The 13,958-nt window shown below is 38.4% G+C and overlaps 1 protein-coding gene across 1 annotated transcript in view; it reads right to left on the minus strand.

Moving 5' to 3' along the window:
- LOC126260965 (exocyst complex component 4) overlaps positions 1-13,958 on the minus strand; it is a 239,737-nt gene that overhangs the window by 107,596 nt on the left and 118,183 nt on the right. The window lies entirely within an intron of this gene.

Consider the following 13,958-nt stretch of genomic DNA (forward strand, 5'->3'; position numbering starts at 1 on the left):
AACATTTTGTATGGTGCGAGCAGAATGAGAACATTATCATGAAGCAGCACAATGCCTTGACTGAGAATTCCATGCCTTTTGTTTCAAATTTTTGTGATATTAAATAATAGTGTTGAAAGGGTGATGGCTGGGTTCCCCAAGTCCTCCCAAGAAGCTACAGAAATATCTATCCACTCAGGCAGCACCATATACCTCAGAAAGGCTAATAGAATTTCTACATGGTTATTATGCCAGAGATTCATTGTTACTGATAGCCATCCAATCAGTACGCAGTTCATCTTTGAGCTGGGGGTGGTTTCTTTTTAGATCCCATTCTCATAATCTGGACAGTACGGTTAAGAGCCTTCACACTCTTCAACACTCAACTTTCCACCACCACAGCCAGTGGTGGTTTATGAAGCACACCAAGAGCTTACAGACATCCAGCAGCAATGACAACTTCTGAGAGAACTCTACCTATACCAAATTTGAGCTCTTACCACTACTGATGGAGTTCTTTGAGACACTTATTGCTTGACATAACTTATGTGAAGCTGCAGCAAAAATTTTTTTTAGTCAATATGTTTTCCACAGCCTACAGATGATTGTTAGAAAAAGCTTGAATAAATAATGCTTACGGAAAACCTCCAGTTGTGAACATAGATCACTGCCTCACTTTCAGGCATCAGGAAGGGACTGCACAGCTGCTCCTGACAGCAGCTATGCTGGGACATGCCTCTGACTGAATTTTCACTCACACTAACATGCATTTATCAATTGCCCACTTTGACAGTTCTATGACGTGTTCTAGCAATTCAACTTCCATGTAATTTTTCGATAAGCATGACTCAAACCCAGCACATTCATGATCCCTTTTTCCCCTCTCAGATGGTACACTTCTAAGGGTTGATCACATAATACATCATGGATGCAATTTGGATGTATAAGTTCACTCTGATTTAAAACCAAAGATATTGAATACTTTGGATGGTATTAGCAAAAGGGAAGGAGAGCTTTTATTTTTCAAAATAAGTACATGTAATCAGTAATGTTTAAACAGGACACTATAACCCACCCAAAATTGGTATTGCTTCATCCCACAGTTTTGTCCTCACTAATGAGTATTACAATATTAACATGTTACCATCAAGGGAGAGACAAAAACAGACTAGCAAGTGGAATCTTACACTTCAGAAAACTTATGGTGAGAATTCCACTCTTAAAACTATTATATCTCTAGATCCAGCCCACAATTTGCTATGCAGCCACTATCTCACAGACATAATGGAAAAGAAGAGAAAATATTAAGTAATTCAAATTAGTTAGACTATTTTTCTTGACCTTTCTGCATCATCATCATCATCATCATCATCATCATCATCATCATCATCATCATCATCATACCTACACAACTGCACAATATTGTTTTTACAAATTTACACTTTATCAACAATATTTGCTTTATTATAATTCTAGTGTTGGATCACAAGTTTATTTGTAATCAGGTTATTAATCTTGGTTGGTAATGACCATCCTCAGACCTAGAAAACACTAGAACATAGCGGTAGCCTAATGTACAAAATACTCTCAACTATATGAATTTAAAGCAGAAATCAACTATAGAACAATTGTACAACATACTCATTTCTGAGTAAAAATATGGTGCACAACACAAATCATGCTATTACATGTGATAGTGCAGTCAAAATCATTAGCCATTTCAACTTTGTCAAACAATTAAAACTATGGTATGTAAAGAGCACTTCTGAAGCATAAATACTGCACATGAAGAGAGACTCAGTTGCAGTGCCATGCAGTGGCAAGAAAGGTTCCTCCATCCAGGCCAGCTAGATGTCATCACTGCAGGTCAATTTAAATGATTTCAAAGAAATTATAAATAAACATTGTGATCCAAGACTGGAATTATACTAAAGCAAATATTTTCTTGGATTGCTGGGAACTTTTTCATGACTATGTCACAGTTTGTATCTACAATATGTTTACAGGAAATACAGAAGTTCCTATGCATCCTATAGATTTTAAGGTTCAGAATTTGGCAGTCTCGACTGCTTGGACATCTGGTAAATCTTGGTCATCCAATGCGCAGGTTATAGGTAGCTTTGGGGAGATGAAAAGGTATGCTGCATCTTGAAGTTGTACACTTTCAGAGGTTGCATCTCTAGTAATATATCCCCACCACTTCAACAACTGTTTGCACTTTGTCACTACAGTTCACAATTTGTTCAAGGCCTTCTATGTCTAGTAAGGCTTTCTGAAACCATGAGCAGGCTTCTGTGGGTGAAACGTGTGCTATTTGGCCAGCAGGTGATGACATGATAGCTGCAGCTGACTGGAGAAAACTCTTTCTTTAATTCAATATGTGAAGTTGTGCTTCAGTTCCAGTTACAGGCTGTTTGGGAGGGAGGGGTGGTGTCGTATTCCTGCCTGCCCTCTCCTCCCCCCCCCCCTCCCAACAATCACAGCTGTTGATCTATGACATGCAGACTGCCTAACTGAGAGCAGTGTCAACATGTCTTGTGTGTGTGTGTGTGTGTGTGTGTGTGTGTGTGTGTAGTTCTGTCAACATGGTCCTAAATATCTGCCATGGAGAAACATGGACCTAGTACATACACACATACGACATTTCTTTGCACCAACCATGTGCTGTTTGTAAGTTTAAGCTTACCTATAATATTATCAAAGCTGATATATTTGAGCTTCCTGTTTGCATAGTGAACTTACAAAGAGAATGTATGGTCTAACTTTTCTCTAATATGTCACAGTTGTTCTCCTCACCAGTTTACATCCAGCTTTCTCCTAGCTTGTTCATGTTTCAGGTGAAATGCATGTAACTGTGTTATGGTTGGGTTCAGTTATAGGTGGTTATTGTCATAAGAGCCTGCTAGGTCTTTGGGGGCAGTAGGCAGTTTCATATCCAGCTCCTCAAACATATTTCCTTAAACCGCAACTTTTGTGTTATTTGCATAGATGAAATTTGCTGTGTCTGTTTCAACAGATTAGTCACTGGTTTAGATACTGTACAGCAAAAGTGCCCGCACACAGTCTTGAGAAAGATCGTTCTTCTGGGTTCTCTATAGACTTTTCTTATTGTTCAAGGATAATAAAGAATTATCTATTTCATAGATTAAGTCCTTGGTGATGGTATAAATTTTCCTTACAAGTTTGTTACAGTAAATGGTGTCATACACAGTCCATCCCAGAGGAAAGATGAATGATTTTATATTCACATAACTACTAATGCCATCAGTGAATGCATGCATTAACTAGCATTGTGTTTTCATTACCTTCCATTTTAAATGTAACAGTGCTGGCCTCACAGACTGCTCTTAATATCCAGAAGTTTAACAATATGTTTTGAACTTCAGCCGTGAAAGAAGCAATGGAGCAATATGCTAACATTAAGTTTTGTTTTAAATTGTTTAAAAGTGGCACAGATACTTTTGAAATGATGCAATTGTTTATGGTAGTGAAGCAATGGGTTATAAAAATGTTTTTAATTAGTATGCAAAGAGAGCATTAAAGATGACTCGTTTCCAGAGGCACCGTTGACCATTTAAGACAAAGAAAGGGTTCAAAAAGTGGCTGAAATACTTTGAAATGACCATTGTTCATCTGCCACATTAACTGAGGAACTCATGGGAATTCCTAAAACAACAGTGCATTGCATTCTAACTGGAAATTTGGGAAAAAATAAGATCTGTTATTGCCACAGTGGAAAACTGCAGACATATGAAAAAACCAGCCACTAGGGACCCAGACTTCATATCTTCTATCGTAATGGGGGATCAAACATGTTGTTTTGAGTACAAGCCACTTACAAAGTACAAAAGCTAGGAACGGAAAGGTCCAGAATCTTCAATACCAAAAAACATCTGCACACAGAAAAGGCATGTCAAGACACTTCTCACTATGTTCTTTGATTCAAAAGGAATTTTCTGTAAAGAATTTGCTCCAGAAGATCAAATGGTGAATACAGATTACTATTTGTGTTTTTTAAATTGTTTATAGGTGAGGATTTTTCAGGTTCAACCTGAATACCAGAATCAACGAAAGTGGTGCCTCTTGCACAACATTACTAGCGCATAAAAGTATGATGGCATGTGATTTCTTGGCACAAAAAATGTGCTGTGGTGCTTGAACACCCTCCTTATTTGCACAGTTTGTCTCCATGTGACTTCTGGTTATTTCCACAACTGAAAATGACAATCAACACGATTTCAGATACCCAGAAGGCTACATCCTCAGTGGTAACTTCAAAGGTAGAGTTTCAGAATTTTTTCAAACAATTTTTCCAATACTTCCAGTTGTGTAATGACTCACAAAGAGCCTATTTGGAATAAAATATCATGTAAACTAACAATAAACAATGTCTAACAATGGAAAATCCAGGATGGAATGTAACAATACCAGAGAAGGAAAGTTGCTACTCACCATATAGCAGATGCTGAGCCACAATAGGCACAATAAAAAGATTCACACAATTAAAGCTTTCGGCCATTAAGGCCTTTGTCAGGAGTACACACACACACACACACACACACACACACACACACACACACGCCGTCTCAGAGAGCTGAGACCACACTGCAAACAGCAGCACCAGTGCATGATGGGAGTGGCGACTGGGTGGGGGTAAGGAGGAGGCTGGAGGGAGGGATAGTTTGGTGAGATTTGTGGACAGTCAAGTGTTGCAGTTTAGACGGAGGGCAGGAGAGAAGGTGCGGAGGGGGGAGGGGGGGGGTGTAAGTGCGGAAAGGAGAGGAAATTGCTCAGGTGGGAACTTTCCCTGCAATACATCCTACATTCCCGTAACCCTCCTGGTCTCAATCTTCATTAATCACTGTCCTCACCCATCCATCCCCCTCCCTGTTCCCATTCCAGAACCACACAGCCGTCATTCCACTGCCACACCCAGTCTTTTATTTTCTCCCCTTTCCGCACTTACCCCCTCCCCCCTCCGAACCTTCTCTCCTGGACTCCATCTAAACTGCAACACTTGACTGTCCGCCACTCCCACCATACCATCCCTCCCCCTCCCCACCCCAGCCTCATCCTTACCCCCACCCAGTCACCACTCCCATCATGCACTGGTGCTGCTGTTCGTAGTGTGCTCTCAGTTCTCTGAGACTGCAGATGTGTGTGCAAGTTGCGTTTATGTGAGTGTGTCTGTGTGTGTATGTGTGTCTACTGCTGACAAAGGCCTTAATGGCTGAAAGCTTTAATTGTGTGAATCTTTTTATCATGACTCAGCATCTCCACTATATGGTGAGTAGCAACTTTCCTTCTCTGGTATTAATAAACAATGTCTTGTATATTATTTCACATCTGTTATCTTCCCTGTGGGATGCAATGTTTACACTGCAGTTAGATCAAGGAATGCACATGTTTAGGTTAAAGATCTGGCCACATAATAATTGTCTTGTGCGAAATTTGTCTGTTGTTTAATGAGGGTCTGGGCTGCATGTCGCGATATTCGGTTCAAGATCATTCTTTCCAGTAATTTGTAGAACTGACAAAAAACTGAGACTGGTTGAATATTCTTGCGGTCTGTTGGTGACTTGCAAGGTTTCAGTAAGACTACTACTTTAGCTTTACACTAGGTTTCGGGTAACTGTAATTTGGAGATAAAGTTATTAATTAGAATTACATTCCAAAAATGTAGTGTCTTGCCCAAATATGTATATTTGTTCTACTTGTATATGATCTTGTCCTGGAGTTTTCTTATTCTTCATGCAAAGCATGGCAGCCTCTAGTTACTACGAAGTGAAAGGGCAAACAAGATAATGAATCATTCTCTTCAGCATATCTTTGTAGCTCTGTCCTTTCACGTCTTTCAGATTTTTAGTTAGCCACAAGTATTACACTGGCAGCAGTGGGTATGGTGACATAGTTTGGAAATTCACCTGCTGACATACTGCATTTTGTGAAAACATTGTCCTCAGCATTCAGTTAAAGTCATGTCTAATGGGTGACTCCACGAAGGAAGAAAGGAAGTTTATGGTTTAATGTCTCGATGATAAGATCACTGGAGATGAAGTACATGGTTGGAGAAGACAGACTTTTCAAAGAACCTTCCTACCATTTGCCTTCAGGGTTTAAGAGTGTCGATAGCTAGAGGGTGATTTGAACTTCACTCCAATTTTTAAATCAGTGCACCACCTTGGCCAGTGGCTAATCCGACAGATGATGAATACACAAAATTCAGCCCAAAGAAGGTTCATGTGAAATTGAACACTTGCACTTTATGAAGTGCATGTAAAACTGTGGAACAGTGTGAAGTTCATCAAAATCAGGCATAGCAGTTTGGTTGCACTAGTGTCAGATCCTATAACTCTGTTGGAAAAACTGTTTAACTTTGAGCATATTAAAGGTGAAATTCTGATGGTGCTTTCCAATCCTAACAGACAGATGAGGCAACTTAGTCTTAATCATAACTTGATAAATAACTAGTATTAACATTCATGACAAACACAAAATAGCATTTCCATGACAGGAACATTCATTATTTTTTTTTTTTTTTTTTAAAAAAAAGGTCTCACAAGCACAGCAGAGAAAGTCGTGGTGAGAATATCTTCTGAGGCAGCAGGTACTGATGGAGTGAACACAGGCATGATTGAAATATTATTAAAACTATCATTCTGGTTCTTACAGGGGCTTTGATTTCTCATATACTAACAGACCAAGGGGAACTTGCTCTTGTACCAGTCCTGACATCAATGTTTTATTTTTTTTTATGAATGGCACACATGCTTCAGTTGAACAAATTATTATTCACCGTGTAATTTCCAATAACTGACGAAAACAGTCTACTTAGTTTACAAGGAAATAATGTTTATAATGAGATACCAATAATTTAAGATCTGTAAGGAGCATATGGAGTTAATGTATGCAGTGAGCTAATAGATATTTCTGGCTAAATCAGTGTAGCCGTCATTCCCCTACTCTCCATAAGCATTTTTTTCCCCTAAAAATATTTTATTTCCAAAATCCAGCACCACTGCTTTGTAGCTTCGATACTTTTGATTTCCAAATGTCTACTTTCACTAGTGGAATCGCTAAAATTTGCCAAATGTTTTATCTGGAAAATCTCATTTTTTGCCATTTTTGGCAGGTTCCATGAATCCCATGGAAATAGAAATAATACCCATAAGGCAGTACGTATAATTTAGCCTTTTTCTGATAATCTAGGTCATAGTTAAACAGACTTGCTGTTTTGCTTATTATTGATGTGTGTTCTCTGATTTTGCTACCTTTCCAATCATAAACTGGAATATAAGAACGAATTCCAAATTTTATTTTTAAGCACATTTATAAGTAGTTTTTAGGACATTTCTTCAGGCAGCCTACGGTAGTCATTCACAATGTCAACATCACATAGTCGGTTTTTTTTTTTAGTGTATAGAACTAAGGTTATGCAGCCAACTTGGTAACACCTCTAGCCATAATGTACAATTATGTATTGATTCAATCTGCAGTTCATTATCAAATTGGAAACTTTATGTTATTACTCAGAATATACACAATAGTCAAAGTGTGCTATAAATATCATGCCACTCTATCGAATCAGTTGTAGTGAGGTGATGTGTTGTCCTGTGTTATGTGAACTATATAAATTCAGAAATGCAAGCTGTTTATCATAATGTCTCTGTTGTCAACAAATGTGAAAATATTAAAGTTAGCTTCTACAGTGCTGTATTCACCTTTTAACAAAACTGCCAATAAACCATATATTTACAGGAAGACTGACATCAAGAAAAGCACCTAACGAGTGCAGAAACCAGGTCAGTAATGTAAAAATGTGTTCGTAGTACATATCTCATTTAGTAATAACATTGCTTAATTGAACTACACCAAAGAATGATAAACCAAAATCATCTAGAGATTTACAACTCAATCAGTATATTATCTACATCAGAGGCCTTGGAGGAGATGCTTTATGAATGGCTAATGGACTACGTAAGAGAGTAAGTTGAAGCCATCTACTTGTTCTTCTACCATTCCTACCATCCCTAACATAATATTTTTCTTTTTTGATTTTAGTTACATGAACAACATACATGACTGTTACACAAATTTTATTATTTCCTTATTCAGGCAGAGAATCTTAAACTTTTATTGTTCAGTCTCATTTCCAGATTACAGATGCTTACAGCCTGATAGGTTTACCTAGAAATAATTTTTATGAAGAAATATTCATAATTTGAGGATCAGTACAATTATGTGAAGACAGAATTTTGAGTGAGTTGATAAGTAGTTTTGACTGAATGTTGTACCTCAGGTTAAAGCCCTCATTCCCCTTTCTTAGCAAGCACCTTACTGTTTCCAAATCCTTCGTATTTCAAGAGTTATTTGTAATTAAAGTTTGCTTCTTCCACAATCTTCCATTTTTAAATAGTGAGTAATTAGAAAATCCAGTTCCATAGTTTTGTAGCCCTAATTTTTCCGAATACAAAAATACCCTCTTTCACAAGGGAAACATATTAGTTTGCAAATTATTCGATATAAAAAAATTACATATTTTAGCCATTTTTGGCAGGAACTGGGAAACCCCCTGGGAGCATATACTGTATTCACAATATAATACCTACAATTTTGTCAATTTCCCCATTATCCAATCCATAGGTGAATCAGATTACTTCTTGGCTCTAGGTAATCGTATATCTATTAATTTTGCTAGCTTCAAACAACGGAAAATGTAACAATATTATTAAAACAACAGTTGCTACTCAACATATAGCGATGTTGAGTCGCAGAACAAAACGACTATCACACAGTAAGCTTTTGGTCAACAAGGCCTTTGTCAAAAATAGATAAAACAAACAAACAAAAACACACACACACACACACACACACACACACACACACGACCACAGCCTTTAGCAGCTAAAGCCTGACTACGAACAGCAGTACAAGATGGGAGAGGTGACCACATGGGGGGGTAAGTAAAGCCTGGGGCAGACAGGGAGAAGGATAGCATGGTAAAGGTAGGGGACAGTAAAATGGTGCTGCAGGAGCTTGCAGGGATGAGCTGGAGAGAGGATAGGGCAGGTAGGTGCAGTTGGGAGGTTAGACGGAGGATGGCGGGCAGAGGGGGAGGGGGGGGGGAGGTAGCAGGGAAGGAGAGTAGTAAAGACCGCGTGTGTTGGTGGAATAGAGGGCCGTGTGGTGCTGGAACAGGAACGAGCTAGTTAGGTAAGGCCAATGACTAATGGAGGCTAAGGCATGGAAAGTTACAGGAACATAGGATATATTGCAGGCAGAGTTCCCACCTGTACAATTCAGAAAAGCTGGCGTCGGTGGAAAGGATCCAGATGGCACAGGCTGTGAAGCTGTCACTGAAATGAAGAATGTCATGTTGGGCAGTGTGCTCATCAACAGGGTGGTCCAGTTGTTTTTTAGTTGCAGTTTGTTGGTGGCCATTCATGCACAGAGACAGCTTGTTGATTGTCATGCCCATGTAGAATGCACCACAGTGGTTGCAGCTTATCTTGTGGATCATGAGTGGTTTCACAGGTACCCCTGCCTTTGGAGGGATAGGTGATGTTTGTGGCCAGATGGAGTTGGTGGTGGAGGGAGGATGTATGGGACAGGTATTGAAACTGGGTCTATTATAGGAATATGGGCCATGAGGCAAGGTTTTGGGAGCAGGAGTTATGTACTAATGGACAAGCATATTGTGTAGGTTCAGTGGGCGGAGGAATACCATTGAGAGGGGGGGGGGGGGGGGAGGGGGATGGATTGTGGGTAGGACATTTCTCATTACAGGGCCCGACGAGACGTAATCGAAACCCTGGTGGAGAATGTAATTTGTTGCTCTAGTCCTGGGTAGTACTGAGCCATGAGAATACTGCTCCTCTGTGGCCGGACAGTGGGACTTTGGGAGGGGGCGGGTGACTGGAAAGATAAGGCATGGCAGATCTGTTTCTGTACAAGGTAGGGGGGGGGGGGCAGGGTTAATTACTTCTCTCCTCTTCTGCTACTCCCCCGCCCTCAGTCTAACCTGCCAACTGCACATAGCTGCCCTATCCTCTCTCCACCTCATCCCTGCATTCTCCCGCAGCAGCACTTTACCGTCCCCCATCCTTAGCCTGCTACCCCTCCCCCTCTCGGCCCCAGCCTCTTCCTCACCTCCACCCAGTTGCCTCTCCCATCTTGTACTGCTGTTCATAGTCTGGCTTCTGCTGCCCGAGACTGTGGCCATGTTTGTGGGAGTTGTGTTTGCAGGTGTGTGTGTGTGTGTGTGTGTGTGTATATTTTTGATAAAGGCCTTGTTGCCCAAAGTCTACTGTGTGACAGTCTTTTTGTTGTGCCTATCTGTGACTCAGCATCTCTGCTATATGGTGAGTATAGTTTTGCTAGCCTCCTTGTAATAAAGTAAAACCTAACAACAAATTTTAACAATTCTTCAAACCGTATTCTATAAGTAGAAGAGCTGGACAATGATCCAGGAAGTCTACAGTAGTTATTCCTAATGTTGACATCTCAGTGTCACTATTACTACAGAAATGTGGATATTTGCATGTCACTGACAGCATTTAGTTGGTAAAAGTGTTTGTGCCTTGCACAATTTTTATGTGCAGTAAATATATTAATGAACCAAACTTCACATTGTGTGTTCATCAGAACTTTACAGACGAACTGTACTGGGAAGATATTGCCACTGCCAAATTCTCTATAATGGAATGCAAATGATAACCTGTAATGAATATACTGTATCAACTGTCGTATACAAGCTGATCATCGTAATAATACAAGCATCAACAAATTTTGCAAAAGTGTCAAACTAACTTACGCAGTATTGTTTCTGTCATTTCAAATCTGTCATTAATCCAAATTATGTAAGATGCCAGACACTAGATGAGCACCTACCTACTCAGGTATCACCATCACAGGTGAGGCACATTGCAACTACCTTATTGCTCATAGCATACATGATAAAAATCAATCGAGCTTCTGAAAACACATGTTACGGCAATTGCATTAATCAAAGTGACTGTTAATCTCAAACAAGCCATGCACAAACATGAAGATTATTGTAATGCTGTCTAATTTCAGTAATATTTCTGATGGTGTTAATTTTGGTGTTTTACTTCTGAAAATAAAACAGCTGAGTTACTCAAACAGAGCATTCACAAGAAACAGACATCAATGAGTTGTCAGAGAAATCATATTAAAAGGTGTCTCCAGGAGCCATTCAGATTAAGGTCATGGTCTGTTACATTCTTTTAACACTTACATACCAATGAAATCCCCTGTATCTAAGTGCCACCCCAACAATAACAGGTTTGCCAAATGACCCAGATGATATTTTTTCATTAACGGAACAGTCAAAACTGAACATTATGGCATTACAGGCAATCCTTAAAGTGCATTGAACACTAATAAGTGGATATTTTTGTGAAGCATTTTCTTTCATATTACCTGATAGTATCCTATTACCGTAACTCAAACAGTAAAAGACCTTTGCACGATCTTGGGTGAGCTTCTAGAAATGTAAATCAACATGTTACAAACAGTGGCAGTTCCAGACTAGAGGTAGCAAGGTTTGCATGTCACACTTGTTCCAAAATCACTTTGCTTTCATGAGGTGAGTAAGCCTTTTCCTGTACAATTAGTAGAGTTTTTCTACTGGGCTATCCCAGTAGCCTTCCTACACTGTTGCCACGTCTTTCTGTTACTGGATCTCAACTTTTATTTGAGAGTAATATTATAACAGAAGTAATGAACTTAAAACAATATTACTAGGAACAAAATTATTCTAATACTTATATACATTCCTGTTATTATTACTATGTGTAATCTCAGAGGACACATGGCTAGAAATAAGGCTCCAATTCTGTCAAGAAAATAAATATATAAATACGTAAATAAATAAAAATTGTTAATGGAAAAATTCTGCATTTAAATAAAAGCAAATAAATGTGAATCACTGAGGAAAAACACCTCTATTCCTGGAATCAATATTAGAAACAAGAGTATTCTTCACAAAGGTTTTAAGTCACTTGTTTTGGTCCCAAAAGTGTTCATTATTCAAGTAAACAGATCTTCAATGACTTTCCAGTAGCAACAAAATGTTTTGCTACCAGTAAATTTCAGTTTAACAAGACAAGGAGGAGACCAAAGGGCAATTCGATTTCTGTAAAAAAAAGTACATGAATTTTAGAACACAAATATCAACCTTCCAAAGTAGTTTGAAGGAACACTCAAAAATTCTTGAGAAAATCAGCTTTGAAGTTTTCCGAGCATAATAAATTCTCTAAAGTGAAGGCAGTTTTTCTATGGGCTGTGTGACTCTGTGGTAAAATGCTTGCCTGCCATGTGGGCAGCCAGGATTCAATTCCTGGTAGATGCAAATTTTTAAACAAAGCTTTGTGTTCTACGAGCATTTTCACGAAATACATAAGGACTGGGGGAGAGGGTAGGGGTGGGGGGGTAGCATTCGACGCTGTTAATCTCTGGTTCAGCCATTATTTTTTGTTCCATTACACCCAATACCTACATCATTTAGATATAAAATTCATCACATCCACATAGCTAATTATTGCTTTTATGAAAACTGAATTGGAGTCGAGGGGAAACACAGTGATGCTTATATCACTGTGATCCCTGTAACACAACATATGTCGTATGGACACAGTCCCTTTTTTGATTTTTCATTTTTACCCCAAAAATTTAATTTCAGATTTTTTAAAAAATGTAAACACTCTTTATTTACATTCTGTTATAAAAGACTGATAATTAAGAAATGGTATTTGCAATGAAAACTTGAATTCTGTATTAAATATGTAATTATAAATAAGACAACCGACATTTTTAATAAAAAATATTAATTAGGCATGTGATATTAATACACAAGTGATGAACTTTATATTTAAATGATGTAAATATTGTAATTGAATGAGAGGGAAGAAACGTAATGATCAAACGGAGACTTGGACCACTGATTACCAGTTTCGAAGATAATGATTTTTTTCCCCCGTTTGTGTGTTCATGAGTTTTATGCTTCATGCAAATGATCACAGAATATGCAATTCTGTTTAAAAGTCAGAGGCAGTGGGCAACCGAACCCGGGATGCTTTCATTTGAGACAAGCATTCTACCAACGAGCTGCACAGCTGACCAAGAAATTGCCTTAGATTTATTGAATTAAAGCAGCCCGAAAAACTTCAAAGTTGATTTACTCAAGAATTTTTTAGAGTTGAATTGAACTGTCTTGGGCAAATGATATTTGAGTTCAGAACTTCTCATATCATAAATATATATAAAAAAAAAAAGATTATAAAAATTCAATTTCCTTGTGCTCCCCATCTATGAAAAACCTAAAGGATTTAATAGTGACCAACTCCTACTCCATTCATGAATTGCTTCTTAGGACCAACTGATGTGTACATTATTCATAATACCACATGAAATAATTAAAATATAACTTTCAAACATCTTCAGTGCAGTAATATGATAACGTAAATAAAATAAGTGTTGTAAACCGGTTTCTGTTTTGATGCATGGCAAAATAGCCTAAAAGTTATACACTTCTGTGTGTGTGTGTGTGTGTGTGTGTGTGTGTGTGTGTGTGTGTGTGCGCGCGCGCATGCACACATATCGATGATGACCATTTCCCTTAGGGTCCTTGGAAAGAACATTAGTATATTAAAAAACATCTTTTTCTACGTCCTTGAAGATCGTTACTACAGATCTATAGAACAAAAGGTGCAGCGTGTCCCTTTCAAACCTCCCACATTTCAAAGACCCGTGAAAAAAAAGTGCAGCAGATATAATAACTAAATTACACCATACACTAGAGCATCTCAAAGAATTTATTTAATAATCATCAGCACACCTCTACATGTGAACCACTTGTAGCAAGAAGAATATCAAAATATCAAGTTTATATTCAATTTCTTGCCTCTGTAGCATTGCATCAGTGATACAAAATCTTAAAACAGAAATATTGTCCTCTT

This window comes from Schistocerca nitens, chromosome 5 (assembly GCF_023898315.1).
Source record: "Schistocerca nitens isolate TAMUIC-IGC-003100 chromosome 5, iqSchNite1.1, whole genome shotgun sequence".
NCBI lineage: Eukaryota > Metazoa > Arthropoda > Insecta > Orthoptera > Acrididae > Schistocerca > Schistocerca nitens.